The following is a 21,566-nucleotide window of genomic DNA, read 5'->3' as shown; positions in this document are numbered from 1 at the left end:
TTTCTGCACAAAAGCGATTCTGCGAAGCAATGTGAACACTTCTGCTTCCCAGGCACAGAGAAGGTGCTAGCAAGGAATTCTCTGCCTGCCTTTCCCCAGTGCTCTGCAAGCTCTCCAGGACAACATAAAATCTGGGGCTCTGTGCTTTCTTTCCTTCTGAACAAGTGTTTCTGTTTTCTGCACAAAAGCGATTCTGCGAAGCAATGTGAACAGGCACAGAGAAGGTGCTAGCAGGGAATTCTCTGCCTGCCTTTCCCCAGTGCTCTGCAAGCTCTCCAGGACAACATAAAATCTGGGGCTCTGTGCTTTCTTTCGTTCTGAACAACTGTTACTGTTTTCTGCACAAAAGCGATTCTTGCGAAGCAATGTGAACACTTCTGCTTCCCAGGCACAGAGAAGGTGCTAGCAGGGAATTCTCTGCCTGCCTTTCCCCAGTGCTCTGCATGCTGTCCAGGGCAACATAGAATCTGGGGCTCTGTGCTTTCTTTCCTTCTGAACAAGTGTTAGTGTTTTCTGCACAAAAGCGATTCTTGCGAAGCGATGTGAACACTTCTGCTTCCCAGGCACAGAGAAGGTGCTAGCAAGGAATTCTCTGCCTGCCTTTCCCCAGTGCTCTGCAAGCTCTCCAGGACAACATAGAATCTGGGGCTCTGTGCTTTCTTTCGTTCTGAACAAGTGTTACTGTTTTCTGCACAAAAGCGATTCTGCGAAGCAATGTGAACACTTCTGCTTCCCAGGCACAGAGAAGGTGCTAGCAGGGAATTCTCTGCCTGCCTTTCCCCAGTGCTCTGCAAGCTCTCCAGGACAACAGCAAATCTGGGGCTCTGTTCTTTCTTTCGTTCTGAACAAGTGTTACTGTTTTCTGCACAAAAGCGATTCTGCGAAGCAATGTGAACAGGCACAGAGAAGGTGCTAGCAGGGAATTCTCTGCCTGCCTTTCCCCAGTGCTCTGCAAGCTCTCGAGGACAACATAAAATCTGGGGCTCTGTGCTTTCTTTCCTTCTGAACAAGTGTTACTGTTTTCTGCACAAAAGCGATTCTGCGAAGCAATGTGAACAGGCACAGAGAAGGTGCTAGCAGGGAATTCTCTGCCTGCCTTTCCCCAGTGCTCTGCAAGCTCTCCAGGACAACATAAAATCTGGGGCTCTGTGCTTTCTTTCCTTCTGAACAAGTGTTACTGTTTTCTGCACAAAAGCGATTCTGCGAAGCAATGTGAACACTTCTGCTTCCCAGGCACAGAGAAGGTGCTAGCAGGGAATTCTCTGCCTGCCTTTCCCCAGTGCTCTGCAAGCTCTCCAGGACAACATAAAATCTGGGGCTCTGTGCTTTCTTTCCTTCTGAACAAGTGTTACTGTTTTCTGCACAAAAGCGATTCTGCGAAGCAATGTGAACACTTCTGCTTCCCAGGCACAGAGAAGGTGCTAGCAAGGAATTCTCTGCCTGCCTTTCCCCAGTGCTCTGCAAGCTCTCCAGGACAACATAAAATCTGGGGCTCTGTGCTTTCTTTCCTTCTGAACAAGTGTTTCTGTTTTCTGCACAAAAGCGATTCTGCGAAGCAATGTGAACAGGCACAGAGAAGGTGCTAGCAGGGAATTCTCTGCCTGCCTTTCCCCAGTGCTCTGCAAGCTCTCCAGGACAACATAAAATCTGGGGCTCTGTGCTTTCTTTCGTTCTGAACAACTGTTACTGTTTTCTGCACAAAAGCGATTCTTGCGAAGCAATGTGAACACTTCTGCTTCCCAGGCACAGAGAAGGTGCTAGCAGGGAATTCTCTGCCTGCCTTTCCCCAGTGCTCTGCAAGCTGTCCAGGGCAACATAGAATCTGGGGCTCTGTGCTTTCTTTCCTTCTGAACAAGTGTTAGTGTTTTCTGCACAAAAGCGGTTCTTGCGAAGCGATGTGAACACTTCTGCTTCCCAGGCACAGAGAAGGTGCTAGCAAGGAATTCTCTGCCTGCCTTTCCCCAGTGCTCTGCAAGCTCTCCAGGACAACATAGAATCTGGGGCTCTGTGCTTTCTTTCGTTCTGAACAAGTGTTACTGTTTTCTGCACAAAAGCGATTCTGCGAAGCAATGTGAACACTTCTGCTTCCCAGGCACAGAGAAGGTGCTAGCAGGGAATTCTCTGCCTGCCTTTCCCCAGTGCTCTGCAAGCTCTCCAGGACAACAGCAAATCTGGGGCTCTGTTCTTTCTTTCGTTCTGAACAAGTGTTACTGTTTTCTGCACAAAAGCGATTCTGCGAAGCAATGTGAACAGGCACAGAGAAGGTGCTAGCAGGGAATTCTCTGCCTGCCTTTCCCCAGTGCTCTGCAAGCTCTCGAGGACAACATAAAATCTGGGGCTCTGTGCTTTCTTTCCTTCTGAACAAGTGTTAGTGTTTTCTGCACAAAAGCGATTCTTGCGAAGCAATGTGAACAGGCACAGAGAAGGTGCTAGCAGGGAATTCTCTGCCTGCCTTTCCCCAGTGCTCTGCAAGCTCTCCAGGACAACATAAAATCTGGGGCTCTGTGCTTTCTTTCCTTCTGAACAAGTGTTACTGTTTTCTGCACAAAAGCGATTCTGCGAAGCAATGTGAACACTTCTGCTTCCCAGGCACAGAGAAGGTGCTATCAGGGAATTCTCTGCCTGCCTTTCCCCAGTGCTCTGCAAGCTCTCCAGGGCAACATAGAATCTGGGGCTCTGTGCTTTCTTTCCTTCTGAACAAGTGTTAGTGTTTTCTGCACAAAAGCGATTCTGCGAAGCGATGTGAACACTTCTGCTTCCCAGGCACAGAGAAGGTGCTATGAGGGAATTCTCTGCCTGCCTTTCCCCAGTGCTCTGCAAGCTCTCCAGGACAACATAGAATCTGGGGCTCTGTGCTTTCTTTCTTCTGAACAAGTGTTACTGTTTTCTGCACAAAAGCGATTCTGCGAAACAATGTGAACAGGCACAGAGAAGGTGCTATCAGGGAATTCTCTGCCTGCCTTTCCCCAGTGCTCTGCAAGCTCTCCAGGACAACATAAAATCTGGGGCTCTGTGCTTTCTTTCCTTCTGAACAAGTGTTACTGTTATCTGCACAAAAGCGATTCTGCGAAGCAATGTGAACAGGCACAGAGAAGGTGCTATCAGGGAATTCTCTGCCTGCCTTTCCCCAGTGCTCTGCAAGCTCTCCAGGACAACATAAAATCTGGGGCTCTGTGCTTTCTTTCCTTCTGAACAAGTGTTAGTGTGTTCTGCACAAAAGCGATTCTGCGAAACAATGTGAACACTTCTGCTTCCCAGGCACAGAGAAGGTGCTAGCAGGGAATTCTCTGCCTGCCTTTCCCCAGTGCTCTGCAAGCTCTCCAGGACAACATAAAATCTGGGGCTCTGTGCTTTCTTTCCTTCTGAACAAGTGTTACTGTTATCTGCACAAAAGCGATTCTGCGAAGCAATGTGAACAGGCACAGAGAAGGTGCTATCAGGGAATTCTCTGCCTGCCTTTCCCCAGTGCTCTGCAAGCTCTCCAGGACAACATAAAATCTGGGGGTCTGTGCTTTCTTTCCTTCTGAACAAGTGTTACTGTTTTCTGCACAAAAGCGATTCTGCGAAGCAATGTGAACAGGCACAGAGAAGGTGCTATCAGGGAATTCTCTGCCTGCCTTTCCCCAGTGCTCTGCAAGCTCTCCAGGACAACATAGAATCTGGGGCTCTGTGCTTTCTTTCGTTCTGAACAACTGTTACGGTTTTCTGCACAAAAGCAATTCTTGCGAAGCAATGTGAACACTTCTGCTTCCCAGGCACAGAGAAGGTGCTATCAGGGAATTCTCTGCCTGCCTTCCCTAGTGCTCTGCAAGCTCTCCAGGACAACATAGAATCTGGGGCTCTGTGCTTTCTTTCCTTCTGAACAAGTGTTACTGTTATCTGCACAAAAGCGATTCTGCGAAGCAATGTGAACAGGCACAGAGAAGGTGCTATCAGGGAATTCTCTGCCTGCCTTTCCCCAGTGCTCTGCAAGCTCTCCAGGACAACATAAAATCTGGGGCTCTGTGCTTTCTTTCCTTCTGAACAAGTGTTACTGTTTTCTGCACAAAAGCGATTCTGCGAAGCAATGTGAACAGGCACAGAGAAGGTGCTATCAGGGAATTCTCTGCCTGCCTTTCCCCAGTGCTCTGCAAGCTCTCCAGGACAACATAAAATCTGGGGCTCTGTGCTTTCTTTCCTTCTGAACAAGTGTTACTGTTTTCTGCACAAAAGCGATTCTGCGAAGCAATGTGAACAGGCACAGAGAAGGTGCTAGCAGGGAATTCTCTGCCTGCCTTTCCCCAGTGCTCTGCAAGCTCTCCAGGACAACAGCAAATCTGGGGCTCTGTGCTTTCTTTCGTTCTGAACAACTGTTACTGTTTTCTGCACAAAAGCGATTCTTGCGAAGCAATGTGAACACTTCTGCTTCCCAGGCACAGAGAAGGTGCTAGCAGGGAATTCTCTGCCTGCCTTTCCCTAGTGCTCTGCAAGCTATCCAGGACAACATAAAATCTGGGGCTCTGTGCTTTCTTTCCTTCTGAACAAGTGTTACTGTTTTCTGCAGAAAAGCGATTCTGCGAAACAATGTGAACAGGCACAGAGAAGGTGCTATCAGGGAATTCTCTGCCTGCCTTTCCCCAGTGCTCTGCAAGCTCTCCAGGACAACATAGAATCTGGGGCTCTGTGCTTTCTTTCGTTCTGAACAACTGTTAATGTTTTCTGCACAAAAGCAATTCTTGCGAAGCAATGTGGACACTTCTGCTTCCCAGGCACAGAGAAGGTGCTATCAGGGAATTCTCTGCCTGCCTTTCCCCAGTGCTCTGCAAGCTCTCCAGGACAACATAAAATCTGGGGCTCTGTGCTTTCTTTCCTTCTGAACAAGTGTTAGTGTTTTCTGCACAAAAGCGATTCAGCGAAGCAATGTGAACAGGCACAGAGAAGGTGCTAGCAGGGAATTCTCTGCCTGCCTTTCCCCAGTGCTCTGCAAGCGCTCCAGGACAACATAAAATCTGGGGCTCTGTGCTTTCTTTCCTTCTGAACAAGTGTTACTGTTTTCTGCACAAAAGCGATTCTTGCGAAGCAATGTGAACACTTCTGTTTCCCAGGCACAGAGAAGGTGCTAGCAAGGAATTCTCTGCCTGCCTTTCCCCAGTGCTCTGCAAGCTCTCCAGGACAACATAAAATCTGGGGCTCTGTTCTTTCTTTCCTTCTGAACAAGTGTTTCTGTTTTCTGCACAAAAGCGATTCTGCGAAGCAATGTGAACAGGCACAGAGAAGGTGCTATCAGGGAATTCTCTGCCTGCCTTTCCCCAGTGCTCTGCAAGCTCTCCAGGACAACATAGAATCTGGGGCTCTGTGCTTTCTTTCCTTCTGAACAAGTGTTACTGTTTTCTGCACAAAAGCGATTCTGCGAAGCAATGTGAACACTTCTGCTTCCCAGGCACAGAGAAGGTGCTAGCAAGGAATTCTCTGCCTGCCTTTCCCCAGTGCTCTGCAAGCTCTCCAGGACAACATAAAATCTGGGGCTCTGTGCTTTCTTTCCTTCTGAACAAGTGTTTCTGTTTTCTGCACAAAAGCGATTCTGCGAAGCAATGTGAACAGGCACAGAGAAGGTGCTAGCAGGGAATTCTCTGCCTGCCTTTCCCCAGTGCTCTGCAAGCTCTCCAGGACAACATAAAATCTGGGGCTCTGTGCTTTCTTTCCTTCTGAACAAGTGTTAGAGTTTTCTGCACAAAAGCGATTCTTGCGAAGCAATGTGAACACTTCTGCTTCCCAGGCACAGAGAAGGTGCTAGCAAGGAATTCTCTGCCTGCCTTTCCCCAGTGCTCTGCAAGCTCTCCAGGACAACATAGAATCTGGGGCTCTGTGCTTTCTTTCCTTCTGAACAAGTGTTACTGTTTTCTGCACAAAAGCGATTCTGCGAAGCAATGTGAACAGGCACAGAGAAGGTGCTAGCAGGGAATTCTCTGCCTGCCTTTCCCCAGTGCTCTGCAAGCTGTCCAGGACAACATAGAATCTGGGGCTCTGTGCTTTCTTTCCTTCTGAACAAGTGTTACAGTTTTCTGCACAAAAGCGATTCTGCGAAGCAATGTGAACAGGCACAGAGAAGGTGCTAGCAGGGAATTCTCTGCCTGCCTTTCCCCAGTGCTCTGCAAGCTGTCCAGGACAACATAGAATCTGGGGCTCTGTGCTTTCTTTCCTTCTGAACAAGTGTTACTGTTTTCTGCACAAAAGCGATTCTTGCGAAGCAATGTGAACACTTCTGCTTCCCAGGCACAGAGAAGGTGCTATCAGGGAATTCTCTGCCTGCCTTTCCCCAGTGCTCTGCAAGCTCTCCAGGACAACATAGAATCTGGGGCTCTGTGCTTTCTTTCCTTCTGAACAAGTGTTACTGTTTTCTGCACAAAAGCGATTCAGCAAAGCAATGTGAACAGGCACAGAGAAGGTGCTATCAGGGAATTCTCTGCCTGCCTTTCCCCAGTGCTCTGCAAGCTCTCCAGGACAACATAAAATCTGGGGCTCTGTGCTTTCTTTCCTTCTGAACAAGTGTTACTGTTTTCTGCACAAAAGCGATTCTTGCGAAGCAATGTGAACACTTCTGATTCCCAGGCACAGAGAAGGTGCTATCAGGGAATTCTCTGCCTGCCTTTCCCCAGTGCTCTGCAAGCTCTCCAGGACAACATAGAATCTGGGGCTCTGTGCTTTCTTTCCTTCTGAACAAGTGTTACTGTTTTCTGCACAAAAGCGATTCTGCGAAGCAATGTGAACACTTCTGCTTCCCAGGCACAGAGAAGGTGCTAGCAGGGAATTCTCTGCCTGCCTTTCCCCAGTGCTCTGCAAGCTCTCCAGGACAACATAAAATCTGGGGCTCTGTGCTTTCTTTCCTTCTGAACAAGTGTTACTGTTTTCTGCACAAAAGCGATTCTGCGAAGCAATGTGAACAGGCACAGAGAAGGTTCTAGCAGGGAATTCTCTGCCTGCCTTTCCCCAGTGCTCTGCAAGCTCTCCAGGACAACATAGAATCTGGGGCTCTGTGCTTTCTTTCATTCTGAACAAGTGTTACTGTTTTCTGCACAAAAGCGATTCTGCGAAGCAATGTGAACACTTCTGATTCCCAGGCACAGAGAAGGTGCTAGCAGGGAATTCTCTGCCTGCCTTTCCCCAGTGCTCTGCAAGCTCTCCAGGACAAGAGCAAATCTGGGGCTCTGTGCTTTCTTTCGTTCTGAACAAGTGTTAGTGTTTTCTGCACAAAAGCGATTCTGCAAGGCAATGTGAACAGGCACAGAGAAGGTGCTAGCAGGGAATTCTCTGCCTGCCTTTCCCCAGTGCTCTGCAAGCTCTCCAGGACAACATAAAATCTGGGGCTCTGTGCTTTCTTTCCTTCTGAACAAGTGTTAGTGTTTTCTGCACAAAAGCGATTCTTGCGAAGCAATGTGAACACTTCTGCTTCCCAGGCACAGAGAAGGTGCTAGCAAGGAATTCTCTGCCTGCCTTTCCCCAGTGCTCTGCAAGCTCTCCAGGACAACAGCAAATCTGGGGCTCTGTGCTTTCTTTCCTTCTGAACAAGTGTTAGTGTTTTCTGCACAAAAGCGATTCTGCGAAGCAATGTGAACAGGCACATAGAAGGTGCTAGCAGGGAATTCTCTGCCTGCCTTTCCCCAGTGCTCTGCAAGCTCTCCAGGACAACATAAAATCTGGGACTCTGTGCTTTCTTTCCTTCTGAACAAGTGTTAGTGTTATCTGCACAAAAGCGATACTTGCGAAGCGATGTGAACACTTCTGCTTCCCAGGCACAGAGAAGGTGCTAGCAAGGAATTCTCTGCCTGCCTTTCCCCAGTGCTGTGCAAGCTCTCCAGGACAACAGCAAATCTGGGGCTCTGTGCTTTCTTTCGTTCTGAACAAGTGTTACTGTTTTCTGCACAAAAGCGATTCTGCAAGGCAATGTGAACAGGCACAGAGAAGGTGCTAGCAGGGAATTCTCTGCCTGCCTTTCCCCAGTGCTCTGCAAGCTCTCCAGGACAACATAAAATCTGGGGCTCTGTGCTTTCTTTCCTTCTGAACAAGTGTTAGTGTTTTCTGCACAAAAGCGATTCTTGCGAAGCAATGTGAACACTTCTGCTTCCCAGGCACAGAGAAGGTGCTAGCAAGGAATTCTCTGCCTGCCTTTCCCCAGTGCTCTGCAAGCTCTCCAGGACAACAGCAAATCTGGGGCTCTGTGCTTTCTTTCCTTCTGAACAAGTGTTACTGTTTTCTGCACAAAAGCGATTCTGCGAAGCAATGTGAACAGGCACAGAGAAGGTGCTAGCAGGGAATTCTCTGCCTGCCTTTCCCCAGTGCTCTGCAAGCTCTCCAGGACAACATAAAATCTGGGGCTCTGTGCTTTCTTTCCTTCTGAACAAGTGTTACTGTTTTCTGCACAAAAGCGATTCTTGCGAAGCAATGTGAACACTTCTGCTTCCCAGGCACAGAGAAGGTGCTAGCAGGGAATTCTCTGCCTGCCTTTCCCCAGTGCTCTGCAAGCTGTCCAGGACAACATAAAATCTGGGGCTCTGTGCTTTCTTTCCTTCTGAACAAGTGTTACTGTTTTCTGCACAAAAGCGATTCTGCGAAGCAATGTGAACAGGCACAGAGAAGGTGCTAGCAGGGAATTCTCTGCCTGCCTTTCCCCAGTGCTCTGCAAGCTCTCCAGGACAACATAAAATCTGGGGCTCTGTGCTTTCTTTCGTTCTGAACAACTGTTACTGTTTTCTGCACAAAAGCGATTCTTGCGAAGCAATGTGAACACTTCTGCTTCCCAGGCACAGAGAAGGTGCTATCAGGGAATTCTCTGCCTGCCTTTCCCCAGTGCTCTGCAAGCTCTCCAGGACAACATAGAATCTGGGGCTCTGTGCTTTCTTTCCTTCTGAACAAGTGTTACTGTTTTCTGCACAAAAGCGATTCAGCAAAGCAATGTGAACAGGCACAGAGAAGGTGCTAGCAGGGAATTCTCTGCCTGCCTTTCCCCAGTGCTCTGCAAGCTCTCCAGGACAACATAAAATCTGGGGCTCTGTGCTTTCTTTCGTTCTGAACAAGTGTTACTGTTTTCTGCACAAAAGCGATTCTTGCGAAGCAATGTGAACACTTCTGATTCCCAGGCACAGAGAAGGTGCTATCAGGGAATTCTCTGCCTGCCTTTCCCCAGTGCTCTGCAAGCTCTCCAGGACAACAGCAAATCTGGGGCTCTGTGCTTTCTTTCCTTCTGAACAAGTGTTACTGTTTTCTGCACAAAAGCGATTCAGCAAAGCAATGTGAACAGGCACAGAGAAGGTGCTATGAGGGAATTCTCTGCCTGCCTTTCCCCAGTGCTCTGCAAGCTCTCCAGGACAACATAAAATCTGGGGCTCTGTGCTTTCTTTCCTTCTGAACAAGTGTTACTGTTTTCTGCACAAAAGCGATTCTGCGAAGCAATGTGAACAGGCACAGAGAAGGTGCTAGCAGGGAATTCTCTGCCTGCCTTTACCCAGTGCTCTGCAAGCTCTCCAGGACAACATAAAATCTGGGGCTCTGTGCTTTCTTTCCTTCTGAACAAGTGTTACTGTTTTCTGCACAAAAGCGATTCTTGCGAAGCAATGTGAACACTTCTGCTTCCCAGGCACAGAGAAGGTGCTAGCAGGGAATTCTCTGCCTGCGTTTCCCCAGTGCTCTGCAAGCTCTCCAGGACAACATAAAATCTGGGGCTCTGTGCTTTCTTTCCTTCTGAACAAGTGTTACTGTTTTCTGCACAAAAGCGATTCTGCGAAGCAATGTGAACAGGCACAGAGAAGGTGCTATCAGGGAATTCTCTGCCTGCCTTTCCCCAGTGCTCTGCAAGCTCTCCAGGACAACATAAAATCTGGGGCTCTGTGCTTTCTTTCGTTCTGAACAAGTATTACTGTTTTCTGCACAAAAGCGATTCTTGCGAAGCAATGTGAACACTTCTGCTTCCCAGGCACAGAGAAGGTGCTATCAGGGAATTCTCTGCCTGCCTTTCCCCAGTGCTCTGCAAGCTCTCCAGGACAACATAGAATCTGGGGCTCTGTGCTTTCTTTCGTTCTGAACAACTGTTACTGTTTTCTGCACAAAAGCGATTCTTGCGAAGCAATGTGAACACTTCTGCTTCCCAGGCACAGAGAAGGTGCTATCAGGGAATTCTCTGCCTGCCTTTCCCCAGTGCTCTGCAAGCTCTCCAGGACAACATAGAATCTGGGGCTCTGTGCTTTCTTTCGTTCTGAACAACTGTTACTGTTTTCTGCACAAAAGCGATTCTTGCGAAGCAATGTGAACACTTCTGCTTCCCAGGCACAGAGAAGGTGCTATCAGGGAATTCTCTGCCTGCCTTTCCCCAGTGCTCTGCAAGCTCTCCAGGGCAACATAAAATCTGGGGCTCTGTGCTTTCTTTTCTTCTGAACAAGTGTTAGTGTTTTCTGCACAAAAGCGATTCTTGCGAAGCGATGTGAACACTCCTGCTTCCCAGGCACAGAGAAGGTGCTAGCAAGGAATTCTCTGCCTGCCTTTCCCCAGTGCTCTGCAAGCTCTCCAGGACAACATAGAATCTGAGGCTCTGTGCTTTCTTTCCTTCTGAACAAGTGTTACTGTTTTCTGCACAAAAGCGATTCTGCGAAGCAATGTGAACACTTCTGCTTCCCAGGCACAGAGAAGGTGCTAGCAGGGAATTCTCTGCCTGCCTTTCCCCAGTGCTCTGCAAGCTCTCCAGGACAACAGCAAATCTGGGGCTCTGTGCTTTCTTTCGTTCTGAACAAGTGTTACTGTTTTCTGCACAAAAGCGATTCTGCGAAGCAATGTGAACAGGCACAGAGAAGGTGCTATCAGGGAATTCTCTGCCTGCCTTTCCCCAGTGCTCTGCAAGCTCTCCAGGACAACATAAAATCTTGGGCTCTGTGCTTTCTTTCCTTCTGAACAAGTGTTAGTGTTTTCTGCACAAAAGCGATTCTTGCGAAGCAATGTGAACACTTCTGCTTCCCAGGCACAGAGAAGGTGCTAGCAGGGAATTCTCTGCCTGCCTTTCCCCAGTGCTCTGCAAGCTCTCCAGGACAACATAAAATCTGGGGCTCTGTGCTTTCTTTCCTTCTGAACAAGTGTTACTGTTTTCTGCACAAAAGCGATTCTGCGAAGCAATGTGAACACTTCTGCTTCCCAGGCACAGAGAAGGTGCTAGCAAGGAATTCTCTGCCTGCCTTTCCCCAGTGCTCTGCAAGCTCTCCAGGACAACAGCAAATCTGGGGCTCTGTGCTTTCTTTCCTTCTGAACAAGTGTTTCTGTTTTCTGCACAAAAGCGATTCTGCGAAGCAATGTGAACAGGCACAGAGAAGGTGCTATCAGGGAATTCTCTGCCTGCCTTTCCCCAGTGCTCTGCAAGCTCTCCAGGACAACATAAAATCTGGGGCTCTGTGCTTTCTTTCCTTCTGAACAAGTGTTAGTGTTTTCTGCACAAAAGCGATTCTGCGAAGCAATGTGAACACTTCTGCTTCCCAGGCACAGAGAAGGTGCTATCAGGGAATTCTCTGCCTGCCTTTCCCCAGTGCTCTGCAAGCTCTCCAGGGCAACATAGAATCTGGGGATCTGTGCTTTCTTTCCTTCTGAACAAGTGTTTGTGTTTTCTGCACAAAAGCGATTCTTGCGAAGCGATGTGAACACTTCTGCTTCCCAGGCACAGAGAAGGTGCTATCAGGGAATTCTCTGCCTGCCTTTCCCCAGTGCTCTGCAAGCTCTCCAGGACAACATAGAATCTGGGGCTCTGTGCTTTCTTTCCTTCTGAACAAGTGTTACTGTTTTCTGCACAAAAGCGATTCTGCGAAGCAATGTGAACACTTCTGCTTCCCAGGCACAGAGAAGGTGCTAGCAGGGAATTCTCTGCCTGCCTTTCCCCAGTGCTCTGCAAGCTCTCCAGGACAACATAAAATCTGGGGCTCTGTGCTTTCTTTCGTTCTGAACAAGTGTTACTGTTTTCTGCACAAAAGCGATTCTGCGAAGCAATGTGAACAGGCACAGAGAAGGTGCTAGCAGGGAATTCTCTGCCTGCCTTTCCCCAGTGCTCTGCAAGCTCTCCAGGACAACATAGAATCTGGGGCTCTGTGCTTTCTTTCATTCTGAACAAGTGTTACTGTTTTCTGCACAAAAGCGATTCTGCGAAGCAATGTGAACACTTCTGATTCCCAGGCACAGAGAAGGTGCTAGCAGGGAATTCTCTGCCTGCCTTTCCCCAGTGCTCTGCAAGCTCTCCAGGACAAGAGCAAATCTGGGGCTCTGTGCTTTCTTTCGTTCTGAACAAGTGTTAGTGTTTTCTGCACAAAAGCGATTCTGCAAGGCAATGTGAACAGGCACAGAGAAGGTGCTAGCAGGGAATTCTCTGCCTGCCTTTCCCCAGTGCTCTGCAAGCTCTCCAGGACAACATAGAATCTGGGGCTCTGTGCTTTCTTTCCTTCTGAACAAGTGTTAGTGTTTACTGCACAAAAGCGATTCTTGCGAAGCAATGTGAACACTTCTGCTTCCCAGGCACAGAGAAGGTGCTAGCAAGGAATTCTCTGCCTGCCTTTCCCCAGTGCTCTGCAAGCTCTCCAGGACAACAGCAAATCTGGGGCTCTGTGCTTTCTTTCCTTCTGAACAAGTGTTACTGTTTTCTGCACAAAAGCGATTCTGCGAAGCAATGTGAACAGGCACAGAGAAGGTGCTATCAGGGAATTCTCTGCCTGCCTTTCCCCAGTGCTCTGCAAGCTCTCCAGGACAACATAGAATCTGGGGCTCTGTGCTTTCTTTCCTTCTGAACAAGTGTTACTGTTTTCTGCACAAAAGCGATTCTGCGAAGCAATGTGAACAGGCACATAGAAGGTGCTATCAGGGAATTCTCTGCCTGCCTTTCCCCAGTGCTCTGCAAGCTCTCCAGGACAACATAAAATCTGGGACTCTGTGCTTTCTTTCCTTCTGAACAAGTGTTAGTGTTATCTGCACAAAAGCGATACTTGCGAAGCGATGTGAACACTTCTGCTTCCCAGGCACAGAGAAGGTGCTAGCAAGGAATTCTCTGCCTGCCTTTCCCCAGTGCTGTGCAAGCTCTCCAGGACAACAGCAAATCTGGGGCTCTGTGCTTTCTTTCGTTCTGAACAAGTGTTACTGTTTTCTGCACAAAAGCGATTCTGCGAGGCAATGTGAACAGGCACATAGAAGGTGCTAGCAGGGAATTCTCTGCCTGCCTTTCCCCAGTGCTCTGCAAGCTCTCCAGGACAACATAAAATCTGGGGCTCTGTGCTTTCTTTCCTTCTGAACAAGTGTTAGTGTTTTCTGCACAAAAGCGATTCTTGCGAAGCAATGTGAACACTTCTGCTTCCCAGGCACAGAGAAGGTGCTAGCAGGGAATTCTCTGCCTGCCTTTCCCCAGTGCTCTGCAAGCTCTCCAGGACAACATAAAATCTGGGGCTCTGTGCTTTCTTTCCTTCTGAACAAGTGTTACTGTTTTCTGCACAAAAGCGATTCTGCGAAGCAATGTGAACAGGCACAGAGCAGGTGCTAGCAGGGAATTCTCTGCCTGCCTTTCCCCAGTGCTCTGCAAGCTGTCCAGGACAACATAGAATCTGGGGCTCTGTGCTTTCTTTCCTTCTGAACAAGTGTTACAGTTTTCTGCACAAAAGCGATTCTGCGAAGCAATGTGAACAGGCACAGAGAAGGTGCTAGCAGGGAATTCTCTGCCTGCCTTTCCCCAGTGCTCTGCAAGCTCTCCAGGACAACATAAAATCTGGGGCTCTGTGCTTTCTTTCGTTCTGAACAACTGTTACTGTTTTCTGCACAAAAGCGATTCTTGCGAAGCAATGTGAACACTTCTGCTTCCCAGGCACAGAGAAGGTGCTATCAGGGAATTCTCTGCCTGCCTTTCCCCAGTGCTCTGCAAGCTCTCCAGGACAACATAGAATCTGGGGCTCTGTGCTTTCTTTCCTTCTGAACAAGTGTTACTGTTTTCTGCACAAAAGCGATTCAGCAAAGCAATGTGAACAGGCACAGAGAAGGTGCTATCAGGGAATTCTCTGCCTGCCTTTCCCCAGTGCTCTGCAAGCTCTCCAGGACAACATAAAATCTGGGGCTCTGTGCTTTCTTTCGTTCTGAACAAGTGTTACTGTTTTCTGCACAAAAGCGATTCTTGCGAAGCAATGTGAACACTTCTGATTCCCAGGCACAGAGAAGGTGCTATCAGGGAATTCTCTGCCTGCCTTTCCCCAGTGCTCTGCAAGCTCTCCAGGACAACAGCAAATCTGGGGCTCTGTGCTTTCTTTCCTTCTGAACAAGTATTACTGTTTTCTGCACAAAAGCGATTCAGCAAAGCAATGTGAACAGGCACAGAGAAGGTGCTATGAGGGAATTCTCTGCCTGCCTTTCCCCAGTGCTCTGCAAGCTCTCCAGGACAACATAAAATCTGGGGCTCTGTGCTTTCTTTCCTTCTGAACAAGTGTTACTGTTTTCTGCACAAAAGCGATTCTGCGAAGCAATGTGAACAGGCACAGAGAAGGTGCTAGCAGGGAATTCTCTGCCTGCCTTTACCCAGTGCTCTGCAAGCTCTCCAGGACAACATAAAATCTGGGGCTCTGTGCTTTCTTTCCTTCTGAACAAGTGTTACTGTTTTCTGCACAAAAGCGATTCTTGCGAAGCAATGTGAACACTTCTGCTTCCCAGGCACAGAGAAGGTGCTAGCAGGGAATTCTCTGCCTGCGTTTCCCCAGTGCTCTGCAAGCTCTCCAGGACAACATAAAATCTGGGGCTCTGTGCTTTCTTTCCTTCTGAACAAGTGTTACTGTTTTCTGCACAAAAGCGATTCTGCGAAGCAATGTGAACAGGCACAGAGAAGGTGCTATCAGGGAATTCTCTGCCTGCCTTTCCCCAGTGCTCTGCAAGCTCTCCAGGACAACATAGAATCTGGGGCTCTGTGCTTTCTTTCGTTCTGAACAACTGTTACTGTTTTCTGCACAAAAGCGATTCTTGCGAAGCAATGTGAACACTTCTGCTTCCCAGGCACAGAGAAGGTGCTATCAGGGAATTCTCTGCCTGCCTTTCCCCAGTGCTCTGCAAGCTCTCCAGGGCAACATAAAATCTGGGGCTCTGTGCTTTCTTTTCTTCTGAACAAGTGTTAGTGTTTTCTGCACAAAAGCGATTCTTGCGAAGCGATGTGAACACTCCTGCTTCCCAGGCACAGAGAAGGTGCTAGCAAGGAATTCTCTGCCTGCCTTTCCCCAGTGCTCTGCAAGCTCTCCAGGACAACATAGAATCTGAGGCTCTGTGCTTTCTTTCGTTCTGAACAAGTGTTACTGTTTTCTGCACAAAAGCGATTCTGCGAAGCAATGTGAACACTTCTGCTTCCCAGGCACAGAGAAGGTGCTAGCAGGGAATTCTCTGCCTGCCTTTCCCCAGTGCTCTGCAAGCTCTCCAGGACAACAGCAAATCTGGGGCTCTGTGCTTTCTTTCGTTCTGAACAAGTGTTACTGTTTTCTGCACAAAAGCGATTCTGCGAAGCAATGTGAACAGGCACAGAGAAGGTGCTATCAGGGAATTCTCTGCCTGCCTTTCCCCAGTGCTCTGCAAGCTCTCCAGGACAACATAAAATCTTGGGCTCTGTGCTTTCTTTCCTTCTGAACAAGTGTTAGTGTTTTCTGCACAAAAGCGATTCTTGCGAAGCAATGTGAACACTTCTGCTTCCCAGGCACAGAGAAGGTGCTAGCAGGGAATTCTCTGCCTGCCTTTCCCCAGTGCTCTGCAAGCTCTCCAGGACAACATAAAATCTGGGGCTCTGTGCTTTCTTTCCTTCTGAACAAGTGTTACTGTTTTCTGCACAAAAGCGATTCTGCGAAGCAATGTGAACACTTCTGCTTCCCAGGCACAGAGAAGGTGCTAGCAAGGAAATCTCTGCCTACCTTTCCCCAGTGCTCTGCAAGCTCTCCAGGACAACATAAAATCTGGGGCTCTGTGCTTTCTTTCCTTCTGAACAAGTGTTTCTGTTTTCTGCACAAAAGCGATTCTGCGAAGCAATGTGAACAGGCACAGAGAAGGTGCTATCAGGGAATTCTCTGCCTGCCTTTCCCCAGTGCTCTGCAAGCTCTCCAGGACAACATAAAATCTGGGGCTCTGTGCTTTCTTTCCTTCTGAACAAGTGTTAGTGTTTTCTGCACAAAAGCGATTCTGCGAAGCAATGTGAACACTTCTGCTTCCCAGGCACAGAGAAGGTGCTATCAGGGAATTCTCTGCCTGCCTTTCCCCAGTGCTCTGCAAGCTCTCCAGGGCAACATAGAATCTGGGGCTCTGTGCTTTCTTTCCTTCTGAACAAGTGTTTGTGTTTTCTGCACAAAAGCGATTCTTGCGAAGCGATGTGAACACTTCTGCTTCCCAGGCACAGAGAAGGTGCTATCAGGGAATTCTCTGCCTGCCTTTCCCCAGTGCTCTGCAAGCTCTCCAGGACAACATAGAATCTGGGGCTCTGTGCTTTCTTTCCTTCTGAACAAGTGTTACTGTTTTCTGCACAAAAGCGATTCTGCGAAGCAATGTGAACACTTCTGCTTCCCAGGCACAGAGAAGGTGCTAGCAGGGAATTCTCTGCCTGCCTTTCCCCAGTGCTCTGCAAGCTCTCCAGGACAACATAAAATCTGGGGCTCTGTGCTTTCTTTCGTTCTGAACAAGTGTTACTGTTTTCTGCACAAAAGCGATTCTGCGAAGCAATGTGAACAGGCACAGAGAAGGTGCTAGCAGGGAATTCTCTGCCTGCCTTTCCCCAGTGCTCTGCAAGCTCTCCAGGACAACATAGAATCTGGGGCTCTGTGCTTTCTTTCATTCTGAACAAGTGTTACTGTTTTCTGCACAAAAGCGATTCTGCGAAGCAATGTGAACACTTCTGATTCCCAGGCACAGAGAAGGTGCTAGCAGGGAATTCTCTGCCTGCCTTTCCCCAGTGCTCTGCAAGCTCTCCAGGACAAGAGCAAATCTGGGGCTCTGTGCTTTCTTTCGTTCTGAACAAGTGTTAGTGTTTTCTGCACAAAAGCGATTCTGCAAGGCAATGTGAACAGGCACAGAGAAGGTGCTAGCAGGGAATTCTCTGCCTGCCTTTCCCCAGTGCTCTGCAAGCTCTCCAGGACAACATAAAATCTGGGGCTCTGTGCTTTCTTTCCTTCTGAACAAGTGTTACTGTTTTCTGCACAAAAGCGATTCTTGCGAAGCAATGTGAACACTTCTGCTTCCCAGGCACAGAGAAGGTGCTAGCAAGGAATTCTCTGCCTGCCTTTCCCCAGTGCTCTGCAAGCTCTCCAGGACAACAGCAAATCTGGGGCTCTGTGCTTTCTTTCCTTCTGAACAAGTGTTACTGTTTTCTGCACAAAAGCGATTCTGCGAAGCAATGTGAACAGGCACAGAGAAGGTGCTATCAGGGAATTCTCTGCCTGCCTTTCCCCAGTGCTCTGCAAGCTCTCCAGGACAACATAGAATCTGGGGCTCTGTGCTTTCTTTCCTTCTGAACAAGTGTTACTGTTTTCTGCACAAAAGCGATTCTGCGAAGCAATGTGAACAGGCACATAGAAGGTGCTAGCAGGGAATTCTCTGCCTGCCTTTCCCCAGTGCTCTGCAAGCTCTCCAGGACAACATAAAATCTGGGACTCTGTGCTTTCTTTCCTTCTGAACAAGTGTTAGTGTTATCTGCACAAAAGCGATACTTGCGAAGCGATGTGAACACTTCTGCTTCCCAGGCACAGAGAAGGTGCTAGCAAGGAATTCTCTGCCTGCCTTTCCCCAGTGCTGTGCAAGCTCTCCAGGACAACAGCAAATCTGGGGCTCTGTGCTTTCTTTCGTTCTGAACAAGTGTTACTGTTTTCTGCACAAAAGCGATTCTGCGAGGCAATGTGAACAGGCACATAGAAGGTGCTAGCAGGGAATTCTCTGCCTGCCTTTCCCCAGTGCTCTGCAAGCTCTCCAGGACAACATAAAATCTGGGGCTCTGTGCTTTCTTTCCTTCTGAACAAGTGTTAGTGTTTTCTGCACAAAAGCGATTCTTGCGAAGCAATGTGAACACTTCTGCTTCCCAGGCACAGAGAAGGTGCTAGCAAGGAATTCTCTGCCTGCCTTTCCCCAGTGCTCTGCAAGCTCTCCAGGACAACAGCAAATCTGGGGCTCTGTGCTTTCTTTCCTTCTGAACAAGTGTTACTGTTTTCTGCACAAAAGCGATTCTGCGAAGCAATGTGAACAGGCACAGAGAAGGTGCTAGCAGGGAATTCTCTGCCTGCCTTTCCCCAGTGCTCTGCAAGCTCTCCAGGACAACATAAAATCTGGGGCTCTGTGCTTTCTTTCCTTCTGAACAAGTGTTACTGTTTTCTGCACAAAAGCGATTCTTGCGAAGCAATGTGAACACTTCTGCTTCCCAGGCACAGAGAAGGTGCTAGCAGGGAATTCTCTGCCTGCCTTTCCCCAGTGCTCTGCAAGCTCTCCAGGACAACATAAAATCTGGGGCTCTGTGCTTTCTTTCCTTCTGAACAAGTGTTACTGTTTTCTGCACAAAAGCGATTCTGCGAAGCAATGTGAACAGGCACAGAGCAGGTGCTATCAGGGAATTCTCTGCCTGCCTTTCCCCAGTGCTCTGCAAGCTGTCCAGGACAACATAGAATCTGGGGCTCTGTGCTTTCTTTCCTTCTGAACAAGTGTTACAGTTTTCTGCACAAAAGCGATTCTGCGAAGCAATGTGAACAGGCACAGAGAAGGTGCTAGCAGGGAATTCTCTGCCTGCCTTTCCCCAGTGCTCTGCAAGCTCTCCAGGACAACATAAAATCTGGGGCTCTGTGCTTTCTTTCGTTCTGAACAACTGTTACTGTTTTCTGCACAAAAGCGATTCTTGCGAAGCAATGTGAACACTTCTGCTTCCCAGGCACAGAGAAGGTGCTAGCAGGGAATTCTCTGCCTGCCTTTCCCCAGTGCTCTGCAAGCTCTCCAGGACAACATAGAATCTGGGGCTCTGTGCTTTCTTTCCTTCTGAACAAGTGTTACTGTTTTCTGCACAAAAGCGATTCAGCAAAGCAATGTGAACAGGCACAGAGAAGGTGCTATCAGGGAATTCTCTGCCTGCCTTTCCCCAGTGCTCTGCAAGCTCTCCAGGACAACATAAAATCTGGGGCTCTGTGCTTTCTTTCGTTCTGAACAAGTGTTACTGTTTTCTGCACAAAAGCGATTCTTGCGAAGCAATGTGAACACTTCTGATTCCCAGGCACAGAGAAGGTGCTATCAGGGAATTCTCTGCCTGCCTTTCCCCAGTGCTCTGCAAGCTCTCCAGGACAACAGCAAATCTGGGGCTCTGTGCTTTCTTTCCTTCTGAACAAGTGTTACTGTTTTCTGCACAAAAGCGATTCAGCAAAGCAATGTGAACAGGCACAGAGAAGGTGCTATCAGGGAATTCTCTGCCTGCCTTTCCCCAGTGCTCTGCAAGCTCTCCAGGACAACATAAAATCTGGGGCTCTGTGCTTTCTTTCCTTCTGAACAAGTGTTACTGTTTTCTGCACAAAAGCGATTCTGCGAAGCAATGTGAACAGGCACAGAGAAGGTGCTAGCAGGGAATTCTCTGCCTGCCTTTCCCCAGTGCTCTGCAAGCTCTCCAGGACAACATAAAATCTGGGGCTCTGTGCTTTCTTTCCTTCTGAACAAGTGTTACTGTTTTCTGCACAAAAGCGATTCTTGCGAAGCAATGTGAACACTTCTGCTTCCCAGGCACAGAGAAGGTGCTATCAGGGAATTCTCTGCCTGCCTTTCCCCAGTGCTCTGCAAGCTCTCCAGGACAACATAAAATCTGGGGCTCTGTGCTTTCTTTCCTTCTGAACAAGTGTTACTGTTTTCTGCACAAAAGCGATTCTGCGAAGCAATGTGAACAGGCACAGAGAAGGTGCTATCAGGGAATTCTCTGCCTGCCTTTCCCCAGTGCTCTGCAAGCTCTCCAGGACAACATAAAATCTGGGGCTCTGTGCTTTCTTTCGTTCTGAACAAGTGTTACTGTTTTCTGCACAAAAGCGATTCTTGCGAAGCAATGTGAACACTTCTGCTTCCCAGGCACAGAGAAGGTGCTATCAGGGAATTCTCTGCCTGCCTTTCCCCAGTGCTCTGCAAGCTCTCCAGGACAACATAGAATCTGGGGCTCTGTGCTTTCTTTCGTTCTGAACAACTGTTACTGTTTTCTGCACAAAAGCGATTCTTGCGAAGCAATGTGAACACTTCTGCTTCCCAGGCACAGAGAAGGTGCTATCAGGGAATTCTCTGCCTGCCTTTCCCCAGTGCTCTGCAAGCTCTCCAGGGCAACATAAAATCTGGGGCTCTGTGCTTTCTTTTCTTCTGAACAAGTGTTAGTGTTTTCTGCACAAAAGCGATTCTTGCGAAGCGATGTGAACACTCCTGCTTCCCAGGCACAGAGAAGGTGCTAGCAAGGAATTCTCTGCCTGCCTTTCCCCAGTGCTGTGCAAGCTCTCCAGGACAACAGCAAATCTGGGGCTCTGTGCTTTCTTTCGTTCTGAACAAGTGTTACTGTTTTCTGCACAAAAGCGATTCTGCGAGGCAATGTGAACAGGCACATAGAAGGTGCTAGCAGGGAATTCTCTGCCTGCCTTTCCCCAGTGCTCTGCAAGCTCTCCAGGACAACATAAAATCTGGGGCTCTGTGCTTTCTTTCCTTCTGAACAAGTGTTAGTGTTTTCTGCACAAAAGCGATTCTTGCGAAGCAATGTGAACACTTCTGCTTCCCAGGCACAGAGAAGGTGCTAGCAAGGAATTCTCTGCCTGCCTTTCCCCAGTGCTCTGCAAGCTCACCAGGACAACAGCAAATCTGGGGCTCTGTGCTTTCTTTCCTTCTGAACAAGTGTTACTGTTTTCTGCACAAAAGCGATTCTGCGAAGCAATGTGAACAGGCACAGAGAAGGAGCTAGCAGGGAATTCTCTGCCTGCCTTTCCCCAGTGCTCTGCAAGCTCTCCAGGACAACATAAAATCTGGGGCTCTGTGCTTTCTTTCCTTCTGAACAAGTGTTACTGTTTTCTGCACAAAAGCGATTCTTGCGAAGCAATGTGAACACTTCTGCTTCCCAGGCACAGAGAAGGTGCTAGCAGGGAATTCTCTGCCTGCCTTTCCCCAGTGCTCTGCAAGCTCTCCAGGACAACATAAAATCTGGGGCTCTGTGCTTTCTTTCCTTCTGAACAAGTGTTACTGTTTTCTGCACAAAAGCGATTCTGCGAAGCAATGTGAACACTTCTGCTTCCCAGGCACAGAGAAGGTGCTAGCAAGGAATTCTCTGCCTGCCTTTCCCCAGTGCTCTGCAAGCTCTCCAGGACAACATAAAATCTGGGGCTCTGTGCTTTCTTTCCTTCTGAACAAGTGTTTCTGTTTTCTGCACAAAAGCGATTCTGCGAAGCAATGTGAACAGGCACAGAGAAGGTGCTATCAGGGAATTCTCTGCCTGCCTTTCCCCAGTGCTCTGCAAGCTCTCCAGGACAACATAAAATCTGGGGCTCTGTGCTTTCTTTCCTTCTGAACAAGTGTTAGTGTTTTCTGCACAAAAGCGATTCTGCGAAGCA

This window comes from Strix aluco, chromosome 12, assembly GCF_031877795.1.
Source record: "Strix aluco isolate bStrAlu1 chromosome 12, bStrAlu1.hap1, whole genome shotgun sequence".
Taxonomy (NCBI): Eukaryota; Metazoa; Chordata; class Aves; order Strigiformes; family Strigidae; genus Strix; species Strix aluco.
The sequence above is the reverse complement of the archived record's forward strand: the minus strand, read 5'-3'. Positions refer to the sequence as shown.